The 23,180-nt window shown below is 33.3% G+C and overlaps 1 long non-coding RNA gene across 1 annotated transcript; it reads right to left on the bottom strand.

Annotated features, from left to right (window-relative positions):
* Positions 1 to 648: 648 nt before the first annotated feature.
* LOC136064683 (uncharacterized) lies at positions 649 to 8,510 on the bottom strand. Its single transcript, XR_010626263.1, has 3 exons — positions 8,212 to 8,510; positions 1,571 to 1,629; positions 649 to 1,041 (listed from the first exon to the last, which is right to left on the bottom strand). It is a non-coding gene; the product is annotated as an uncharacterized LOC136064683 (long non-coding RNA).
* Positions 8,511 to 23,180: the final 14,670 nt, after the last annotated feature.

Raw genomic sequence — 23,180 nt, 5'->3', positions numbered from 1 at the left:
AAATTGAATTTCAAAAAGGACCTCACTTAAACTTTTCGCATTAAGCCTCCAAAGTTCTTAAGCCAGCTTGTTAGAGAGGCATAATTTATCTCCATCATATAAAATTCTATTATGAAGAATCTCATTCACAATACAACAATTTATTTGATATTGTAGTTTCAAAAAAGAAAAGAAAAAAGGATGGCATAGTAAAGTTCAATGAAACTAAAAATTTAAATATTGAGGTGAAGATGACCGATCAGTATATAAATCAGTACCAAAATCTCCAGTCCATCAATACTTTGATACCACATTTAGAAAATGAGTGAAATTGTTAACTTTTCCTCATTTAGAAATTAAATGAACGGTTTAGATTGTGTTAACTTAACAATACCATTTTCAATGTTTAAACCTGATTAATGTTTTAAACTTCAAATTCTGGAATGAAAAAAAATCAAACCATCATTTGTAACTTCCATTTAGAATTAAATGACTTAGATGTGACTTCAATACCCAATTTTAACCCTGAAGTTTTACTCCAGATGAAAACACCTCTCCCCCCCCCCCCCCCCCAAAAAAAAAAAAAAAAAAAAAGGCAAGAAACATTATAATTACTTATGCTTACCATATAAGCCACCCCTAACACAATGCGATAAATATTTAGCCTGTTCTTTGTCATCCACTCGCGAACTCTCTCTCTAGTCTGAGAATAAAGATAATTCGCCATTTGTCCGTGTCCTAATGAAGCAGCCATATAGAGTGGCTTTATTCCACTACCCAGGTTTGGCAGCTTATGATTTTTCTCCAGCATTGCCATGGCAATATTCACATTTCCAGTTGCAGCAGCATAGGTCAAGGCAGTATTCCCAACAGTGTTTTCAGTTGTTAGGTTGTCTTTAATCATCGTCTTCAATAAATTCCTCACAAATTCTTCTTGGTTTGCTGCAGCAGCAATATGAAGAGTGGTTTCTCCTTTCTTTGTAATTTTTCTTTGAATTTTTTGTATATCCTTGATAGATTTCCAGTCACCATTTAGTGCAGCCCGATAAAGCCTCCCACGCTCTATACGATGAAATTCTTCTCGTTATTAGTAAAAATCATAGTGCAACTATTTCATGGAAGGAAAAATATATTCTAATTTGTATTCAGTGTTTACATATCCACAATTGATGTGTGAATGTCAACAATTTAACACATAAAAGTGGACGTGAAAGAAAAAAAAAAAAAGTGAAGAATCATATATATATATATATATAAATATAGAGAGAGAGAAATGATATGTCTACAATATTTTCACAACATTTTTACAGTAAATCTTAAGTGGTAGATTGTTATTAATTGCTATTGTTGGGGCAAAAAAGTAATCTTAGTGTTAAGTTCAAATTTGAACCAATAATAACTAACTACCTATGATTTGTTGTGAAAATGTTGTGAAAAAGTTGTAAAAATATTGTAGACGTAGCACATCTCATATATATATATATATATATATGAATGCTAACTTTGGTGATATCTTAGTCAGACATATCCATTTTGTTAAGAACTCATTGAATGCCCACACTATTAACCAATGGGAGAGTAAAAAATTTACCGTCGTTTGAATTGAAATCTTTTGTTGCCATTTGAACTTATTGATTGGCTTCTGCGTACCTGAAAAGGAAGATTTCAGTATTACATATAAATTGTATGATGCATGACGAAATGTGTGCAAGTTCTTTCCATAAGCCAAATTAGCTCGACAAGCACAAAGAGATATTGATTTTGGGCTATGTTTAGTTCAAACAGGTGTATTACACATACTGTGTATTTTATAAACTAAAATCGTGCCATTAAGTGACTGAAAAAGTCACGGTTTCATCTCTAAAATTTAAACAATTTCTAAAATTATTTTTTTCATCTTTCTATCTCTACGAATATATCACTATATTGTTTTGACATGTTTGATGAATATTATTCCTTTATAAGGAATTCATATTCTTTAAAATTACGTTATAGTATGATATGTTTTTTTTTTTTTTTCCTTTTTTTGTACAACTAAACGTTTTAAGTTTCAAATAAATTATTCAAATTCTTTATTCTCTCAAAAGAGATTATTATGATAATTAAAACTTATAACAAACTTATACTGAATATGTATAGTTTATTCTTGAAATTTGATTGTAGATAATTTGTTCTCCCTCAAAATTGAACAATTTTAAAAAGTAATTTTTATCACTTTATTTTTACGAATATATAATTTTATCATTTTTAATGTTTATGATTGATATATATATATTTTTTGAAATGATCCATACTCTTTTAACTATTGTTATTATGCATTATATTTTCCTTTTTTTTTTTTTTTTTTTTTTTTTTTGTTGGTACAACTAAAATTTAAGTTTCAAAGTTATTATTTAAATTCTCATTCTCTTAAGGAAATTATTATGATAACCAAAACTTATCATATAATTACAATTGATATTACTCAAGCAATTGATAATACTCTTAACCCAAACTTGTCTTTGCCTATTCTTAAGTAATACCCCAAATTGGACTGAAGTAAACCGAAATAGATTGTTCCCATTCTTAAGCAAGTACACCAAATGGACAGAATGGACCAAATTGGACTGAATTGGACCGAAGTGGACTAGATGGAACAAATTGGAGAGAAATGGACCAATGTAGACCAAATGGATTGAATTCGATTGACGTGGACCAAAGTAGACCGAACTGAACTGAATAGACCAAAATGGACCTAAATGTTGATCTATAATTAGGATAGCCAAGATTTTGTTTTGATATAAATTCAAATTCTTACATCCAAAATAATTAAGAATGAAATAAAACCAAAACTATAAGTAAGAGATCTCTTACTTATAGAGTTTAAAAATCATAATGATTCATTAACCTAAAATAGAGTTGCAAAAAAGAATAAAAAATCAAGAGAGAGAAAGTAGCAACTATTTAAGGAGAGAGTATGAGAGAGAATAAGATGAGAAGAAAAATTGTAATAATAAAAAAGATAGTAACAAACACCAAATTATCCAAGTCATGTTATGAAATAAAATAACATTATATATATATATATAATGCAATAGGATAATATTTATGAAATCAAAGAGAAGAAAAAAAGATAACAATTTAAAAACACAAAATTTAATCACATCAATCAAAAGTATAGTTCCAAATAATGAAAAATTTCATCAACAAAGTAGAAATGCAAGAAAAATAAAAATTCCACCAAAGCATGGAAAAAAAAATTGAGAGAGAGAGAGAGAGAGAGAGAGAGAGAGAGAAAATTTAGAAAAATAACCTTTTTTGTGTATGAAAACTATGCATAGAATAAGAGTGAGAATTTTAAATTTATCATAGGATTATGGGAAAAAGAAAAACCAAAAAAATAAATAAATAAATAAATAATGGGATAGAAAAAAAGTGATCTTAAGGTAGATAGTGGTGGGGAGATTAAAAAAAATGTAAAAAGAATGAGAAAAAATAGGAGAAAATGTAACAATAAGTTGGAAAATTAATAAAAGGAAAAGAGTTAAAAATAAGAGATAGTGTATTTGAAATAGGTGGATGATATAGTCTCTGATGTAACTCAACAGAAATGTTACAATAATAAATGCTACACTTTAGCTTTTAAATATATAGATAGAGATGGTTTCTACTTTTGCGCAACTAGAATTTTATTCTTTCTTTTTCTTCTTTTCTTAATTTTGTGAAGGCTTTCGGGCCTTTTTTTTTCGAAATGTTTGTCAAAATAAAACTGTCTGAAATTTAATTGAAGAAATAGCGTTTTTGATGTTGATGTGGTGTTTCAAAAATAAAATAAATAAATAAATAATGGCGCATCTAGATCTCGTAGGCAAGAGACAAAAGAATTAAATAGATCTCAATTGAGAGAGCATCCCATATTTTTTAGATTAGTATTGGCATTTAATTTCAGTGGTGTGTGTTTGATTATTAGGTTTGAGACTTAAGTGTGTCCTTTAAAAAAAAAAAAAAAAAAAAAAAAAAAGGAGTTGCTTGAGTCTTAAGTGGAATAATAAGTTAATATTCACAAATTTTTTTCCTCCTAACAACTGAAGATGGCAGATTGTAAATAGGAGACAATAAAGTGGATTGTACAAAAAGTTTTCGAAAGAGGTTATGCCTGTAGTTTTTTATTTTTTATTTTATATATATATATATATATATATCAAAGTAGGTGACTTGCAATACAAAGTAAATGAAATTTTAGGAAGATTAGTGTATTTACTTTGTCATCTGTAAAGAATTATTTTTTAAAAGTTTAGTTTGTTATGACATGAAAACATATATATTTTATTCCCAAACACTTCAAATTTTTTTTTCTATTTTTCTCAACAAAAAAAAAAAAAAAAAAAATCTCAAATGGTTAAACCATGAATGTTCTAAAGCAACACAAATATTAATACAACAAGTCTTCTACAGCCACACCATTTACCACAACTTAATGATGTGATTAGCTATGAATAATAAAAATCGCTTTCAAATGAACTCATCATTTTTTCTTTACTACTCATAGTTGATCACATCATCATTGTGGCAAAAGTATGTAATGACCCAAGAAAAAAATGTAAATCACATTTGCACTATACTCCAAAAGAACTAGACACAATTGAAGTTCCTTGTCCTTATTAATAAAGCACATATCAACCTAGAATAAGTCTAATGTGGAACTCCTCCCACTCACACAATATCCAATCAAATTTGGGATATCACACTAAGGCACAAATTTGATATTATCTGCTTTCACAAATGATACAATAAATTTAGGGACACACCTTTTTTTTTTTTTTCTTTCATAACTAATGACATAACATATTCTAATTGGTACATAATAAAAATGATATAATTGGTGTATCACTATACCTTGATAAAGTGATGTCACTATAATCACAACAATTGTAAAAAATATTGTATCTCTAACATTACTCAAAACCAAAAAGTTATTTTATACTATATTATTATGTTCATATTTTGTTAATATAAACTGAACAGATGGTAGTATATTTCTTATTTTATGTCTATCATTATGTTTATATTTTATTATTTTTTATATAGCTTTGAATTTTAGTATATTTCTTATTCTTAAATAAGGTGGAATGTTTTTTTCTAAACTTTGGCTACCAAAAAAAAATTTTAAATTCCCGTCCTGTCCTTTTGCCGATGGTATTGATGAAAGCATTGGGTTCAATATTCTCTATAAACTGCTTAAGTTTGTACCTGATTAACAAATGTATACTGAAACAAGGTGTCTGCGTGCGAAACAGTAAAAACAAAANATTGATAATACTCTTAACCCAAACTTGTCTTTGCCTATTCTTAAGTAATACCCCAAATTGGACTGAAGTAAACCGAAATAGATTGTTCCCATTCTTAAGCAAGTACACCAAATGGACAGAATGGACCAAATTGGACTGAATTGGACCGAAGTGGACTAGATGGAACAAATTGGAGAGAAATGGACCAATGTAGACCAAATGGATTGAATTCGATTGACGTGGACCAAAGTAGACCGAACTGAACTGAATAGACCAAAATGGACCTAAATGTTGATCTATAATTAGGATAGCCAAGATTTTGTTTTGATATAAATTCAAATTCTTACATCCAAAATAATTAAGAATGAAATAAAACCAAAACTATAAGTAAGAGATCTCTTACTTATAGAGTTTAAAAATCATAATGATTCATTAACCTAAAATAGAGTTGCAAAAAAGAATAAAAAATCAAGAGAGAGAAAGTAGCAACTATTTAAGGAGAGAGTATGAGAGAGAATAAGATGAGAAGAAAAATTGTAATAATAAAAAAGATAGTAACAAACACCAAATTATCCAAGTCATGTTATGAAATAAAATAACATTATATATATATATATAATGCAATAGGATAATATTTATGAAATCAAAGAGAAGAAAAAAAGATAACAATTTAAAAACACAAAATTTAATCACATCAATCAAAAGTATAGTTCCAAATAATGAAAAATTTCATCAACAAAGTAGAATGCAAGAAAAATAAAAATTCCACCAAAGCATGGAAAAAAAAATTGAGAGAGAGAGAGAGAGAGAGAGAGAGAGAGAGAAATTTAGAAAAATAACCTTTTTTGTGTATGAAAACTATGCATAGAATAAGAGTGAGAATTTTAAATTTATCATAGGATTATGGGAAAAAGAAAAACCAAAATAAATAAATAAATAAATAAATAATGGGATAGAAAAAAAGTGATCTTAAGGTAGATAGTGGTGGGGAGATTAAAAAAAATGTAAAAAGAATGAGAAAAAATAGGAGAAAATGTAACAATAAGTTGGAAAATTAATAAAAGGAAAAGAGTTAAAAATAAGAGATAGTGTATTTGAAATAGGTGGATGATATAGTCTCTGATGTAACTCAACAGAAATGTTACAATAATAAATGCTACACTTTAGCTTTTTAAATATATAGATAGAGATGGTTTCTACTTTTGCGCAACTAGAATTTTATTCTTTCTTTTTCTTCTTTTCTTAATTTTGTGAAGGCTTTCGGGCCTTTTTTTTTCGAAATGTTTGTCAAAATAAAACTGTCTGAAATTTAATTGAAGAAATAGCGTTTTTGATGTTGATGTGGTGTTTCAAAAATAAAATAAATAAATAAATAATGGCGCATCTAGATCTCGTAGGCAAGAGACAAAAGAATTAAATAGATCTCAATTGAGAGAGCATCCCATATTTTTTAGATTAGTATTGGCATTTAATTTCAGTGGTGTGTGTTTGATTATTAGGTTTGAGACTTAAGTGTGTCCTTTAAAAAAAAAAAAAAAAAAAAAAAAAAAGGAGTTGCTTGAGTCTTAAGTGGAATAATAAGTTAATATTCACAAATTTTTTTCCTCCTAACAACTGAAGATGGCAGATTGTAAATAGGAGACAATAAAGTGGATTGTACAAAAAGTTTTCGAAAGAGGTTATGCCTGTAGTTTTTTATTTTTTATTTTATATATATATATATATATATATCAAAGTAGGTGACTTGCAATACAAAGTAAATGAAATTTTAGGAAGATTAGTGTATTTACTTTGTCATCTGTAAAGAATTATTTTTTAAAAGTTTAGTTTGTTATGACATGAAAACATATATATTTTATTCCCAAACACTTCAAATTTTTTTTTCTATTTTTCTCACAAAAAAAAAAAAAAAAAAAAAATCTCAAATGGTTAAACCATGAATGTTCTAAAGCAACACAAATATTAATACAACAAGTCTTCTACAGCCACACCATTTACCACAACTTAATGATGTGATTAGCTATGAATAATAAAAATCGCTTTCAAATGAACTCATCATTTTTTCTTTACTACTCATAGTTGATCACATCATCATTGTGGCAAAAGTATGTAATGACCCAAGAAAAAAATGTAAATCACATTTGCACTATACTCCAAAAGAACTAGACACAATTGAAGTTCCTTGTCCTTATTAATAAAGCACATATCAACCTAGAATAAGTCTAATGTGGAACTCCTCCCACTCACACAATATCCAATCAAATTTGGGATATCACACTAAGGCACAAATTTGATATTATCTGCTTTCACAAATGATACAATAAATTTAGGGACACACCTTTTTTTTTTTTTTTCTTTCATAACTAATGACATAACATATTCTAATTGGTACATAATAAAAATGATATAATTGGTGTATCACTATACCTTGATAAAGTGATGTCACTATAATCACAACAATTGTAAAAAATATTGTATCTCTAACATTACTCAAAACCAAAAAGTTATTTTATACTATATTATTATGTTCATATTTTGTTAATATAAACTGAACAGATGGTAGTATATTTCTTATTTTATGTCTATCATTATGTTTATATTTTATTATTTTTTATATAGCTTTGAATTTTAGTATATTTCTTATTCTTAAATAAGGTGGAATGTTTTTTTCTAAACTTTGGCTACCAAAAAAAAATTTTAAATTCCCGTCCTGTCCTTTTGCCGATGGTATTGATGAAAGCATTGGGTTCAATATTCTCTATAAACTGCTTAAGTTTGTACCTGATTAACAAATGTATACTGAAACAAGGTGTCTGCGTGCGAAACAGTAAAAACAAAAAACACAAAGATGAGATAGTGCTAACAAACCGTACATATTTTCGTCCAACAATATAACAAAACATGAAAGAAGAATGACATCAGGAGAAACAAAAGAATTGAATGCATGCATAGATGTTATATCTACCTGAAGAGTGATTTAAGTTCAAGTGGATTATGGAGCTTCCCTCAATATAGAGACCACCAAATGTTGTTAATACTTGAACGCAACTCCTCTACACTAAAAGTTTGGAAGTGATTGTTGAAGAGAAGAAAAGAAATGAAATGGAAGATGATTCCCATGCCCTCTTCAGTCAAAAGCTATTGATACTTGCAACACTTGTTTGTATGTCATTTCGAAAGGAATTGTGTCCTTTGATGGAGAACTGAGATAAAAGTAAAAGTATTTCGTCCTTTCCTTGTTGGCACTTTCGAAACAATGTGTAGTCATTTGGAAAAAGAACTTTTTTCCTTGTCCAATCCTTATCTTTTTTTTTTTTTTTTTTTCGGTTAACACGTCCAATCCTTATCGCAGTTGGAAGGAAGCTTCTTGGTCTTATTGAGATTCGGTCTTTTTGAGATTCGAGATAAGGTACTCACCATTTGGAACCACGATTCGAGATTTGGATATTTGCTTGAATATGTTTAAATGTTTTTTTTTTTTTTTTAAATATTTCTTCACCTGTTATTTGTTGCTCTTTACATGTTAGCTTTTGGTTTTAAATTTATGGCTAAAGTGGAAAGAACAACTATTTAAAGTACATCTAGCAGGTAATTCAAATTTTTGTATTATTTGAAAAATAAACTAATTATTATATTTTAATTACTTACTTTTTCAAATACAATTTTTAACAGATTTTTTTATCTCATTCTCTATCTTATTTAAATATTATTTTTTCATTAATTCTTTATTATTTTTTATTATCATTTATTTATCCTAAATTCATTCTCAACAATTATATTTTTCAATGAAAAATGTTATATTCATAACATTTTTCGCAATACTTTCACAAAAATCATATTAAAATCTTATGTGAAAAGCTATTATTAGTTCTAATTTGAACCACCTTCAAAATTATTTTTTGAGTCATGTTAATTAGTGTCGTAAGGCATTGGTTAACAATCTAATTAAAGAAAGTTTTTTTGGGAAAAGAAAAAAAAAACAATTAATATTTTGACAGTATTTTTCATTTCTCATAAAAGTGATATCAAAACTTTCTTAAAATAGATTTTTAACCAATGCCCTAACGGCACTCATTAACATTTTCCTTATTTTTTTACTCACCAATATTAACTAATAACAATTTATTACTTAAAATTTATTGTGAAAATATTATGATAGCATTTCTCAATTAAGATTTTTTATTTTTTATATTATTTTTCCTTTTCATTCAATTCATTCCCATCCATATGTTTTCATTTCTTTTTTTCATTTTCATTTTTTCTTGTTTTTCTCCTCCACACCCGTGTCCAACCTATCTCTACCCACCCTGCCCCTTCTTTTATTTTCTTTTTCTCCTTCACATTCAAGGACATTCCGGCAGCTCTCATTCTCCATTTTTTTCCTCTCTCTCTCTCTCTCTCTCTCTCTCTTTGTGAGAGAAGCAACGGAGAGAATGATACAATAAATTTAGGTACACACCTTTTTTTTTTTTTTTTCGTAACTAATAACAACATAACATACTCTAATTGGTGCATAATAAAAATGATATAATTGGTGTATCACTATACCTTGATAAAGTGATGTCACTATAATCATAACAATTGTAAAAAATATTGTATCTCTATCATTACTCAAAACCAAAAAGTTATTTTATACTATATTATTATGTTCATATTTTGTTAATATAAACTAAACAGATGGTAGTATATTTCTTATTTTATGTCTATCATTACGTTTATATTTTATTATTTTTTATGTAGCTTTGAATTTTAGTATATTTCTTATTCTTAAATAAGGTGGAATGTTTTTTTCTAAACTTTGGCTACCAAAAAAATTTTTAATTCCCGTCCTGTCCTTTTGCCGATGGTATTGATGAAAGCATTGGGTTCAATATTCTCTATAAACTGCTTATGTTTGTACCTGATTAACAAATGTATACTGAAACAAGGTGTCTGCGTGCGAAACAGTAAAAACAAAAAACACACAGATGAGATAGTGCTAACAAACCGTACATATTTTCGTCCAACAATATAACAAAACATGAAAGAAGAATGACATCAGGAGGAACAAAAGAATTGAATGCATGCATAGATGTTATATCTACCTGAAGAGTGATTGAAGTTCTAGTGGATTATGGAGCTTCCCTCAATATAGAGACCACCAAATGTTGTTAATACTTGAACGCAACTCCTCTACACTAAAAGTTTGGAAGTGATTGTTGAAGAGAAGAAAAGAAATGAAATGGAAGATGATTCCCATGCCCTCTTCAGTCAAAAGTTATTGATACTTGCAACACTTGTTTGTATGTCATTTGGAAAGGAATTGTGTCCTTTGATGGAGAACTGAGAAAAAGTAAAAGTACTCTATTTCGTCCTTTCCTTGTTGGCACTTTCGAAACAATGCGTAGTCATTTCGAAAAGAACTTTTCCTTGTCCAATCCTTATCTTTTTTTTTTTTTTTTTTTTTTGGTTAACATGTCCAATCCTTGTCGCAGTTGGAAGGACGCTTCTTGGTCTTATTAAGATTCGATCTTTTGAGATTCGAGATACGTTACTCACCATTTGGAACCACGATTCGAGATTTGGATATTTGCTTGAATATGTTTAAATGTTTTTTTTTTTTTTTAATATTTCTTCACCTGTTATTTGTTGCTCTTTACATGTTAGCTTTTGGTTTTAAATTTATGGCTAAAGTGGAAAGAACAACCCTTTAAGAGCACATTCGGCAGATTTTTCAAATTTTTATACTATTTTAAGAATGAATAGTGACTTTTACCTTTTAATTACGAACTTTTTCAAATACACTTTCTATCAAATTCTCTAACACATTCTCTATCTCATTTAAATATTATTTCTTCACTCATTCTTTATTTTTATTTTTTATTATCATTTATTCTTCCTATATTTATTACTAACAATTATATTTTTCAATGAAAAATGTTATATTCACAACATTTTTCGTAATACTTTCATAAAAATCATATCAAAATCTTACGTCAAAAGTTATTACTAGTTCTAATTTGAACCTACAGCTGAAATTATTTTTTTACTCACCAATGTTTACAGAACAGTAAGCTTAAACTGTCCACACAAGAGTTTATAAAAACAGCAAGTAGCTATAAACAAGACAAGCAAAACAAAAGTTTGTTAGACTATCCAAAAGTATGTGTGAGTGTAGATATATCAGCTTCCTCTTCTTAAGCACACAACTCCCCCTTTCAGTATGCACACTCCTCATTCTTGTGTTGCTCTCCCCCTTACTGAATGCTATCTCTCCCCCTTTTTGGCACGAATAACTAAAGACTTTCTTCCAGCTTTTGCTGAATAACATCTAATTGTGTCTCAATGGCTGTGAGACGCATTTGAACTTGGTTGTTGGTGGAGTAGAGAAGTCGTTCGAAACCGGAAATCCGTTGAGACACACTCTCAATCAAAGTGCTCAACCTGTCAGCTCGAGAGCTAGGAAGTGCAGATGGAGTGCCAGTTGTTTGCATCTCAGAAGGAATGGGAGAAACGGTATCAGTATGCATAGGTGTAGCTGAATCATGGCCAGATGGAGTGGCATGGGTGAATGGCTCACTCTTAAGTGCTTTAGAGGAGTGACTCTTGCTTGCTTGAAGAGTTATCATGGATATTGGTCGAGAAAGTGACACAATTTTTCCATCTGTTGGTGAATGGACACCTTTAAGAAGCATAATCTTCATGATGAGACTACAAAAAGGAATACATGTTCGGGCTACTGATCGAGCTGCTGCTTTCCCAATGGTCTGAAAGATGTGGGCACAGATGTCAATCGGAACTTCGGTAATGAGATCACATAGAAATTGTGCTCTTCCAAGATTGATGAAAGCGGTGTTAGACAATGGGTAGAGGTTGGAGAACATGATCAATTTTAGAGTTGTCAGTTCAGGCGTAAATTGTGCAGTGCCTATAGATGAGCCATTGCTTCTAACTTCATGATCAGGCCCAAGAACTTGAAGAATATCTTGTACTTGAAGTAGTCTGTCATCATACGAAGTGAGGTCAACATTTGCTGGTCTGGTGATGCGAAGAACCTTTGCAATGTATTTTGGATTGATGGAGAATTATGTTCCTCTTGTAAGGTTGAAATTTATCAACCATCTTATTGGCTTTATTCCATGCCAATTTACTTGTAATTTAGCACTTAGTAACCCTGTATTTAGGTGGGATTCATGTAAGGGTAGTGTGTGAAGAATTGCTCAACAATGTGCAAAGAAGCAGGGACTCGCGACTGACTCGCAGCTTGCAAGCTGCCAACTACTGCACACGTGAGAAGCATGCAGAGAGGTGAAGGGTCATGCCAACTGTTGCACTACAGGACAAAAGTCCCAGGCTGGCCAGACCATTATCTCGCTACTTGAACTCGCGACTTAGACCAGTCGCGAGGCCAAGCCGCCAACCAGCCCTGTTTGGGAAAAACTGACTGTTTGTATTCCAAACACACACCACTCTATATAGACCCTTATAACCACGAAATGTAGAGAGTTTTCAGAGAAAATTTTGTGAGAGAAACCCTAGAGAAAAACAAGATTGCCTCATCCCCAATCTTCACTAAAAGACTCTTCAAATTCCTCTACTCTCTTCCTCTCCATTGATACATCCTTGAGAGGTCATTAACCAAATCCCTTTCTCATCACATGCACATCTGTGAGAAGGCATTTTGGTGCTAAGGGAAGCAGTTTGGAAGGGACCAATGGGTATTGGTTGATGTTATGGATTATAGCGGAATTTGGTAAGCTAGAAAAGAAAAAGGTTCGGTGCAATCTCGTTGGAGCAAGAAGTTTGGAGGGCTTAGGTACCTGGGTAGATTAGGCTTGGAGGGTCTATTGTTGTTCATGTATCCCAACTACATTTTCTAGTGGATTATTGACTGCTTGGAGGGCGGCGGAGAGGTTTTACGCCGAGGGCTTCGGTTTCCTCTTCAATAACACATCGCGTGTTGTCTTTGTGTTTGCATCTCTCTTCCTTTATCTTTGCCATTTATTTTCTGTTGTGGATGTGATTATAATTGGCTTAGATTGTTTATCAATTCTGTGTTTGGCTTATGTTCATGTTCCACACATTAATTGTTTGATAATAAGCTTGAATTGATATTTTGTAAATTGGGGTCTAAAAGTTCAAGGGTGTTTTACACACATTTTGAACATTCAATTGGTATCAGAGCAGGTGCACTTGTTGCGGTTTAAATACCTTAGTGCGATCCTTGACCCCGTTTTGAGATGGATAGGTCTCAATCTCTTACTGTGCCACCATTTTTTTATAGTAATAATTATGCATTTTGGAAAGTTTGAATGATGGCATTTTTGTGTTCTATTGATGATGCTATGTGGGATGCAGTTGAAGTTGGTTGGACTAGACCGGAGGTCGCAAAATCCACTTGGGATAAGGCAGCTCTTGCAGCGGCTAATGCAAATAGCAAAGCCTTGAATGCCATTTTCTGTGGTGCCTTTCCAGAAGAATTTCACAGGATTTCACATATCACCATTGTGAAAGAAGCATGGGAAATTTTGGAGACAATTTATGAAGGGACTAAGAAGGTGAAAGACACCTAACTCCAGATTCTGATCACTCGCTTTGAGGAGCTAAAGATAAGTGAGAATGAGTCCTTTGACTCCTTTTACAATAAGCTGAACGAGGTGGTCATCGGCAAATTTAATTTGGGGGAAAAGACGGAGAATTCTAAAGTTGTAAGGAAGATTCTTCGATCACTGCCAGAAAGTTTTCGTGCCAAATTAACGGCCATTGAAGAGAGCAAGGATCTTAACGACATTAAAGTTCAAGAGCTGGTCGGTTCATTGCAAACATATGAATTGTCACTGCCCACGCAGAAGAAGAGCAAATCTCTTGCTCTTAAAACAATTGATGAGAGAGTGCTATCTCATGAATTTTCAGAAGAGGGTGCAGTAGATAAAGATGTGTCATATCTTGTAAAGAACTTCTGGAAATTCTTAAAGCTTAAGAACGATGGAAAATTTGGTGACAAATGAAAATTTCAAAGTTCCAGGAAGGAGAAGAAAGAATTCTGAAGGAAAGATAGTAAAGATTCCCAATCTTCTCAAGGAATTACTTGTTTCGAGTGTAATGGACATGGACACTTCAAAAAGGAATGTCACAACTATTTGAAGTCAAAAGGAAAGGTCTATGCTACTACCTTGAGTGATACTGATTCATCAAACTCTGACTCTAAAGATAGTTATGATGGAGAAGGAAATTATTCCGCATTCATGACCATTGCACATGTGGAATCCTCAGATGATCTGGGTTCACTTGTGAAGGAGCTTGGGGAGCATTCTGATTTGGAGTCTATTGGGGTTGTTGAAGAATTGGAGGTTGAAGAAGATGAAGATATATCTGGTCTTTAAGAGAATTACGCCTTACTTCTTGAGAAATCATGTGAGTATGCAAAGGTGGCAAAGGCAGCTGTGAAGAAGATGAAGAGAGCTGAGGAAGATTACAAAAGTCTGCTGGTACGATACAAGGAGGCAAAGTGCGAGATTGAAGCACTTAATGATAAGCTATTAGAAGCTTACACAAAAGTAAGATTTCTTGAGCAATAGGTATGCAAGCTCATGCCAAGATAGATAGGGTCTCCTCCAAGATCACTACAGGGTCTTAGAACGAACTATCTTTGTCACTATTGCGGATTGTAAGGACAGACTAGACCAAATTGTCGCAAGCTGAGAGCATTGAACAATGCAAGCACTCCTCGATCAAGAGAAAGGAGAAATGACGAGAGGTCCTGGGGTGGTGAGCAACCAAGAAGTCAAAATTGTGATCCAGGAATGATGGATGTGATGAAGATAATCGGTGCCTTCGCCAATTGCTTGGAAAGTTTCACAAGAAGGTTTGAAAGTCCTAACTCTCGTACTCAATCCGTCAAGGATATCACCCCAAACGCATGTGACGTGTGGGTGACGAAGGGTACTCATGCATAAGCATTACAACATGTCCATAGATTAATACTTCCCATGTTTGTGATTATGCTTAGTTGTGTGCTTCTTGCAAGCTTTTAGGTTGTTATATTGTTTGTGTGTTTGTCTTTAGTTCAAATTTTTATGCATTGTTATTTAAGTTGCTTTTGTTAAATTTTTACTGATTTTGTGTCAAAAATCCAAAAACACATAAAAAGTAGAAAATCCTAAAAAGTTTGATCGGCTTTGTTGAGTTTTGTCTCAAAGCATGTTTTTGCCTTGTACCTTTGTACTAATGGATTTGTGCATTTAACGAGCTTAGCTTGTATGCACTCATATCATTGTGGAAGAAATTCTAAAATTTATGTGACTATTATAAATAGATCTTCAACCTTGTCATGAATGATTAGTGAATGGTTTTGTTGATCTTGAGACATGTATAGACTTGTGCCTATATATCTTCCCACTTTTAATTTATTGCTTTATTCAAAGAGCTCACCAAATGTAAATCTTCAAATGAAAAGAGATATTGAGTTGCAAAAGCCTGTCACACATACTAGTATTTGACTAGGAAAAAGGGAAAGCGGCCAAAATAAATTGTATGATGCCCAAAAAGCCAAAGGCTAACCCATCAAATTGAAATATTCAAAATTTCAGGCATCGATCTCACAATGAGATATGTTTATTCAAAAAGATCAAATGCTATGTTGAAAATGGAGCCAAGTGAAAAGCTTCAATGAAATGTACTCAAGTTTATGTGGGAGGTCATATATGCATACTTCTATAATTGAGATGGGTCACATTATCTAGTGCTAGTTGTGTATGTCTTGATTGAATTGATCATTGAAGCTTCACATTAGACTAAGGACTATCTCATTTTTGATATCCACACACAACACACAAGTCAATGTTCAATAAATGCCATATTCATTTGTGTGATTGTACTTGTTTAAATGTGTTTTCACAAGCTCAATCTTTGTTGATCAAACACAAATTTTTTTTTGAGTGTTTTAGTTTGTTTTTGGAAAGTATTTTGTCTTTACAAAATTGTCAAAAATTTTAAAAATAGTGTTGCCCTGTTTTGGCGACTCAGTCCCGGGTAGGTCCAGTCGCATATTCCAGTTGTGAGCTTACTCCGAGATTTTTCGCGGCTCACTGGTGAGTCAAGGTCTCAGTCGAGAAAAATACTTAGAAAAGTTTTCAAAATTTGAGTTTTTATGATTTTCGCGGCTCAGTGTGGCGACTTGTTCGTGGGTGGAAGGTTTAGTCGCGAGGGGTATTCAGAGATTTTCGCGGCTCATCTCGCGACTATCTCACGGGTAAACCTTCCAATCGCGAAAAACACTTCGAAGATTTTTTAAAAATCTTGGTTTTACAGTGTTTCGCGGCTTACCATGGCGACTAACTAGCGATTTAATCCAGTCGCGAAAAAATCGTGTTTTGAGTTTTAAAAACAGTTTTTAAAATTGTTTTTCAGTTTTTCCTCGAATATCAAAGACTGTTCATTGTCTTCCCCATTTCTCTCTCTCAAACACTCCGTGTCTCTCTAAAAAAGCTTCCATTTTTGCATCATGTCTTCATCAAACACCAAGAAAAAGGTATGGGTTTTCTCTATCTCACTTCATTGTACTTGATTCGAGCATTTTTTTGTTTTGTGAAGTGTTTTTGTGTTGTTGAGTTTAAATGGGTTCGAACTTAGTTTGAGGGTTTTGTGAGTATTGTGTTTTGATGTTCTTGTCTTGGCTTTACTTTGTTTCTTATTCTACTTGTGTGTTTTCATGTTTCTGTCTTTTGAGAGATTGTGCTCTGTGATGTTGTTCTTGAATGTGTTGCTCCATTCATTTCATGATCTTGGTATTTTGTCATTTGTGACTTTGTGATGCACATTGCCCATTTGACTTTGAGTTGTTACCGTTATTCATCATATTTGTTTGCCTATTTCTTTTGTCTGTGTTGCTTGTCTTCCTGGTGTTAGACTAGTTCATACTTTTGCGATTCTGTGAAATCTCTTTGCTTTACACTCTTATATCTGAATCTAATCAAACTAATGTGTGTACCCTGTGGCATTGCATTTGGTTCTTTGCTGTGTGTTTGATTTTTTTCAGTTGACTTGTTGTTCCTCCAAAGGCAAAGACATTGTAACTGATGACCCGTCAACCCCGATTGCTAAACAGACATGACTATCATCCAAGTCATCTAGGGACTCTTCCAGTGAGAGATTCAGGACACCTATTGACTCAAAAACCTACACAAACACTTTCAAAGAGGCTTCTCCCATTGTGGAAAGAGTCGTCAAGTTTGATACCCTAGGGACAACATTTATCCCTAAGATTTTTGAAGAAAGAGATTGGGCTGACCTTTTTGGGAATTTTGAGGATCCAATTAAAGAATTGGTTAAGGAATTCTTCTTTAATGCCAGATACACAGGGGTAGAGTTGAAATGCTAAGTACGAGGAACAAAATTTTCCATGAATGCAGACTACATTGTTAAGGTACTTCGCATCACCAGAACAAAAAATGTGGATCGAACTCCATACGATGACAGAGTACTTCAGGCACAAGACATTCTTCAAGTTCTTGGGAATGAACATGAAGTGGGAAGCACAGGATCATCTATAAGCACTGCATTGTTTTCACCTGAACTGACAACTCTAAAGCTGATCATGTTTTCCAATCTCTACCCACTGTCAAACACTGCCTTCATTAGTCTTGGAAGGGCTAAATTTCTGTGTGACCTCATTACCGGTGCCCTGATTGACATCTGTGCTCACATATTCCAGATTATTGGGAAAACAGCAGCTCGTTCAGCAACACGAACAATTCTTCCATTCTGCAGTCTAATCATGAAGATTGTCCTTCGTGAAGGTGTTAGTCCTTCATCAGATGAGAAAATCTTGCCTCGTCCTTGACCAATATCAATATACGCTCTCCAAGCAAGCAAGAGTCACTCCTCTAAGAAACCTAAGAGTGAGCCATCCACACATGCATCTCCATCTGCTCATGCTATAGTTACTCCTGCACAATCTGTTCCTCTTGGATTCCAAACTCCCAAGCAAAGCTACTTTATCGAAAATGTGCTTCATCGAATTTCTGATTTGGAATGGCTCCTTAATTCCTTTCACAGTCAAACTTAAATGCATCTCGAAACCATTGAGTTACAACTAGATAACATTCAACAGAAGCTGGAAGAAAGCCTTTAGCTATTCGTGGCAAAAAGGGGGAGAGCAGCACAGTAAGGGGGAGAGAAGCCTAAGAATGAAAAGGAGTGTGCACACTGAAAGGGGGAGTTTTTATAGTTACATTCTCTGATGTGTTCATTATAACTTTTATCCTGTGTTGATATGATTTCTATACTTTTGGAGAACTTATGGTTCACTGGTATAGTTATTTATGCTTTGTACCCATATTGCTTTTGTAAGCTTTTAGGGTTTGTTTCTATGCACTTTGTAGGCTTTATGTTTTGTACCTTACTTTATGCAGCCTTTGCGCTTTGTTAAATCAGTACTTCTAACTAAATGTTATGCATTTCCTTTTAAGTATTGTCACTCTTGTGCCCTTGTAAGACTTTATTCCTAGATGCATATACTTCATGTACTGTGCATTGGTTGAGTGTTGGTCCTTCAAGTGATTTGCCTTGTGTTTATCAGCTTGAATGTCCAGATGTTCATTCCAAGTGTAAATGAGCATTGTGATCACTTGTTCATAGTGATTGCTTGTTTTGGTCTTGCCATGGTCTATTACTTTATTCCATTGTGCTAGATTGCATTGTGCTTGCTCCATATGCATTACAAGTTTTCTATATACAATGAACTTATTATGTTGTTATGTTTCAGGAGATACTTGTTCTCATGGTTCAAAAGCTTCATAGATTCTAGAGTTAGGTGTGAGTGAGTTTTCCAACTGTTCATAACTCACGCGTTAAGTCTAGAGTTTGTTATAGGGTTTTGTCACAGAATAGCCAAAGGGAGAGATTGTAAGGTTGAAATTTATCAACCATCTTGTTGGCTTTATTCTATGCCAATTTGTTTGTAATTTAGAACTTAGTAACCCTGTATTTAGGTGGAATTCATGTAAGGGTAGTGTGAGAAGAGAGTGTGAAGAATTGCTCAACAATGTGCAAAGAAGTAGGGACTCGCGGCTAGGACTCGTGATTGACTCGCGGCTTGCAAGCTGCCAACTGCTACACACGTGAGAAGCATGCGGAGAGGTGAAGGGTCACGTCAACTGTCGCACTACAGGACAAAAGTCCAGGCTAGCCAGGCCGTTATCTCACTACTTGAACTCGCGACTTAGACCAATCGCGAGGCCAAGCCGCCAACCAGCCCTGTTTGGAAAAAACTGACTCTTCGTATTCTAAACACACACCACTATATATAAACCCTTATACCCACGAACTGTAGAGAGCTTCCAGAGAGAATTTGTGAGAGAAACCCTAGAGAAAAACAAGATTGCCTCATCCCCAATCTTCACTAAAAGACTCTTCAAATTCCTCTACTCTCTTCCTCTCTATTGATACATCCTTGAGAAGTCATTGACCAAATCCCTTTCTCATCACACCCACGTCTGTGAGAAGACATTTTGGTGCTAAGGGAAGCAGTTTGGAAGGGACCAATGGGTATTGATTGATGCTATGGATTATAGCGGAATCCGGTAAGCTAGAAAAGAAAGAAGTTTGGTGCAACCTCGTTGGAGCAAGAAGCTTGGAGGGCTTAGGTACCTGGGTAGATTAGGCTTAGAGGGTCTATTGCTGTTCATGTATCCTAACTACATTTTCTAGTGGATTATTGACCGCTTGGAGGGCGGCGGAGAGGTTTTACGCTGAGGGTTTCGGTTTCCACTTCGATAACACATCGCGTGTTGTCCTTGTATTTGCATCTCTCTTCCTTTATCTTTGCCATTTATTTTCTGTTGTGGATGTGATTATAATTGGCTTAAATTGTTTATCAATTCTGTGTTTGGCTTATGTTCATGTTCCGCATATTAATTATTTGATAATAAGCTTGAATTGATATTTTGTAATTTGGGGTCTAAAGGTTCAAGGGTGTTTTACACACATTTTGAACATTCACCTCTTACCCAACATTTCAACTCTACTCCGATGTATCTAGCAATAGAGTAGAATTCCTTAACTAATTCATCAACCGAGTCTTCGAAATTCTCGAACAGATCAGCCCAATTTCTTGCTTCAAAAATCTTAGGGATAAATGTTGTTTCCAAGGTATCAAATTTTACAACCCTTTCCACCACAGTAGGAGCCTTTCTAAAAATGCTGTCAAAGGTCTTTGAGTCGAGAAGAGTCCTGAATCTCTCAATGTTTGAAGCTTGAGATGAACTTCAAGTCCATTTTGAAATAGGAGATGATGAAAGATCAGTTACAGGCTCTTTTCCTCGAGAAGAACGACGAGACATCTATAAAATAACATACACACAGCAGAGAAATAAGTGCAAAGCCACAATAACAAACATAGACTTGATTAGATCCAAGTTAGTCCATGAAATAAACACACATTGTCATTGAGAAAGACATATCACTTAAACAAGGTAAATGAACCAAGTATGCAGAAAATCATCATGTATTTAAGAATAATCAACAATGGTGCAAGAGATGTGCAAACGTGATAAGTGTGCAGGCACAAATATGCACAATGTAGACTACGAAATTCACAGAAACACATGTACTAGACTTTGAGACACAATACAAGGAGCATGATCTGCACAGCACAAAACAATTATGATATACTACCCAAAAATGAGAAACATGCATGCAAACATGTATATCAAGCATCATATAAGCAATGTCAACAATAACCATAGAACTAACTCAAACACACATACCTAACCCATATACGAAACTACATATTTCCAAAACTCAACAAAAACACAAAAATCAAGAAATACAAGACAATAGACATGAAATACTTTGAATATAATGAAGAACCCATACCTTTTCTTGAAGATTGTTGTTGAGAAAATGATGAGAATGGTGGTGTTTGTGAGAAACACGATGAGTTTGAGAGAGGTTCAAATGGGGAAGACAATGAATAGTCACAAAAGTTTGAGGGAAAACTCAAAAGGATTTAAAAAACTGACTTGTTTCCACAAAACACGTGATTTTCGTGACTAAGTCAAGTCGCGTGCAAGTCACCAGGGTAAGACGCAAGACATCTAGAAACCAAAAATTTTGAAAAATTTTCTAAGTGTTTTTCATGACTGGAAGGTCTACCCGCGAGGTATGTCGCGAAAATTTTTGTGTACCCCTCGCGACTGGACCTTCCACCCATGAATAAGTCGCCACACTGAGCCGTGAGAAAACATAAAATCCCAAATTTTGAAAAATGTTCTGAATATTTTTCGTGACTGAGACATTAACCCGCCAATGAGTTGCGAAAAATCTCTGTGTGGGCTCGTGGCTGGGGCATGCGACTGGACCAACCCGTGACTAAGTCGCCAAAACAGGGCATCACTGTTTTTGAAGATTTTGACAATTTTTGTAAAAAAAAAAAAAATACTTTCCAAAAACAACTAAAACACTCAAAAATATTTTTGTGTTTAATCAACAAAAATTGAGCATGTGAAACACACTTTATCAAGTACAATCACACAAATGAATAAGGCATTCATTGAACATAGACATGTGTGATGTGTGTGGGTACCAAAAATGTGATAGTCCTTAGTTTAATGTGAAGCTTCAATGATCAATTCAATCAAGGCATATACAACTAGCACTAAATAGAGTGACTCATCTCAATTATAGAAATATGTATATATGACCTCCCACATAAACTTGATAACATAACTTTAAAGCTTTTCATTTGGCTTCATATACATCATATCATTTGATCTTTTTGAATCAATACATCTCATTGTGAGATCGATGCCTGAAATTTTTGATATTTCAATTTGATGAGTTAGCCTTTGTCTTTTTGGGCATCATACATTTTATTTCAAGTTGCTTTCCCTTTTTCTTAGTCAAATACTAGTATGTGCGACAGGCTTTTGCAGTTCATTATCTCTTTTCATTTGGAAATTTACATTTGTTGAGCTCTTTAAGCAAAAACAATAAAATAAAGAGTGGGAAGATATATAGGCATGCATTCTATGCATGTCTCAAGATCAACAAAATCATTGACTAATCATTCATGACAAGTTTGAAGATCGATTTACAATAGTCACATAGATGTCCAGATTTTTCCCACAATGATATGAGTGCATAAAGAACAAGTTATGCTCGAAAATGCACAAAGCCATAAGTACAAAGGTACAAGGCAAAACATGCTTGTGACAAAACACAATAATGTCGATCAAACTTTTTGGATTTTCTACTTTTTATGTATTTTTGGATTTTTGACATAAAAGCAAAAAAAGATTGATCAAAAGCAACAATATAAAAACATTTAAAGCAAACAAACAAACAAATAAACAATTTTCAACACAAACTAGCAAAAAGCACACAACCAAGCATAGTCACAAAACGTAGGAAGTATTAATGCATGGATATGTTGTAATGTTTATGCATGAGTACCCTTCTTCACCCACACGTCACGTGCGTTTGGGGTGACATCCCTATAGGATTGGGTACGAGTGTTAGGGCTTTCAAACCTTCTAGTGAAGCTTTCCAAGCAGGTGGTGAATGCACCAATCATCTTCATCACATCCATCATTCCGGAATCACCATCTCGACCTCTTAATTTCTCAATAGCCCAAGTCCTGTTGTCATTTCTTGGTCCTTTTGACCTTTGATCACTTGCATTTTTCAGTACTCTCAGCTTATGACAGTTCGGTCTGGTGTGACCTTGAAGTCCACAGTGATGGCAAATGTGTTGATTTCTCGACCTTTTTGTGACTTTGGAAGTGATTTCCCATTACCCTTAGGTTTGACCACTGATTGTTTAGGAGGCTACGTCATAAACCTTAGGTCAGTCACATTCTTCTTCTTCTCTGGCTTCACTTTCTCAGCATTCATGGTATCTACCATCGATTCTTTAGCTTTCACAAACTTCATTTCCTTGGATATATTGGCAGC

This window comes from Quercus suber, unplaced genomic scaffold, assembly GCF_002906115.3.
Source record: "Quercus suber isolate HL8 unplaced genomic scaffold, Cork oak 2.0 scaffold_734, whole genome shotgun sequence".
In the NCBI taxonomy this organism is placed as follows: Eukaryota; Viridiplantae; Streptophyta; class Magnoliopsida; order Fagales; family Fagaceae; genus Quercus; species Quercus suber.
The sequence above is the reverse complement of the archived record's forward strand: the minus strand, read 5'-3'. Positions and strand labels throughout refer to the sequence as shown.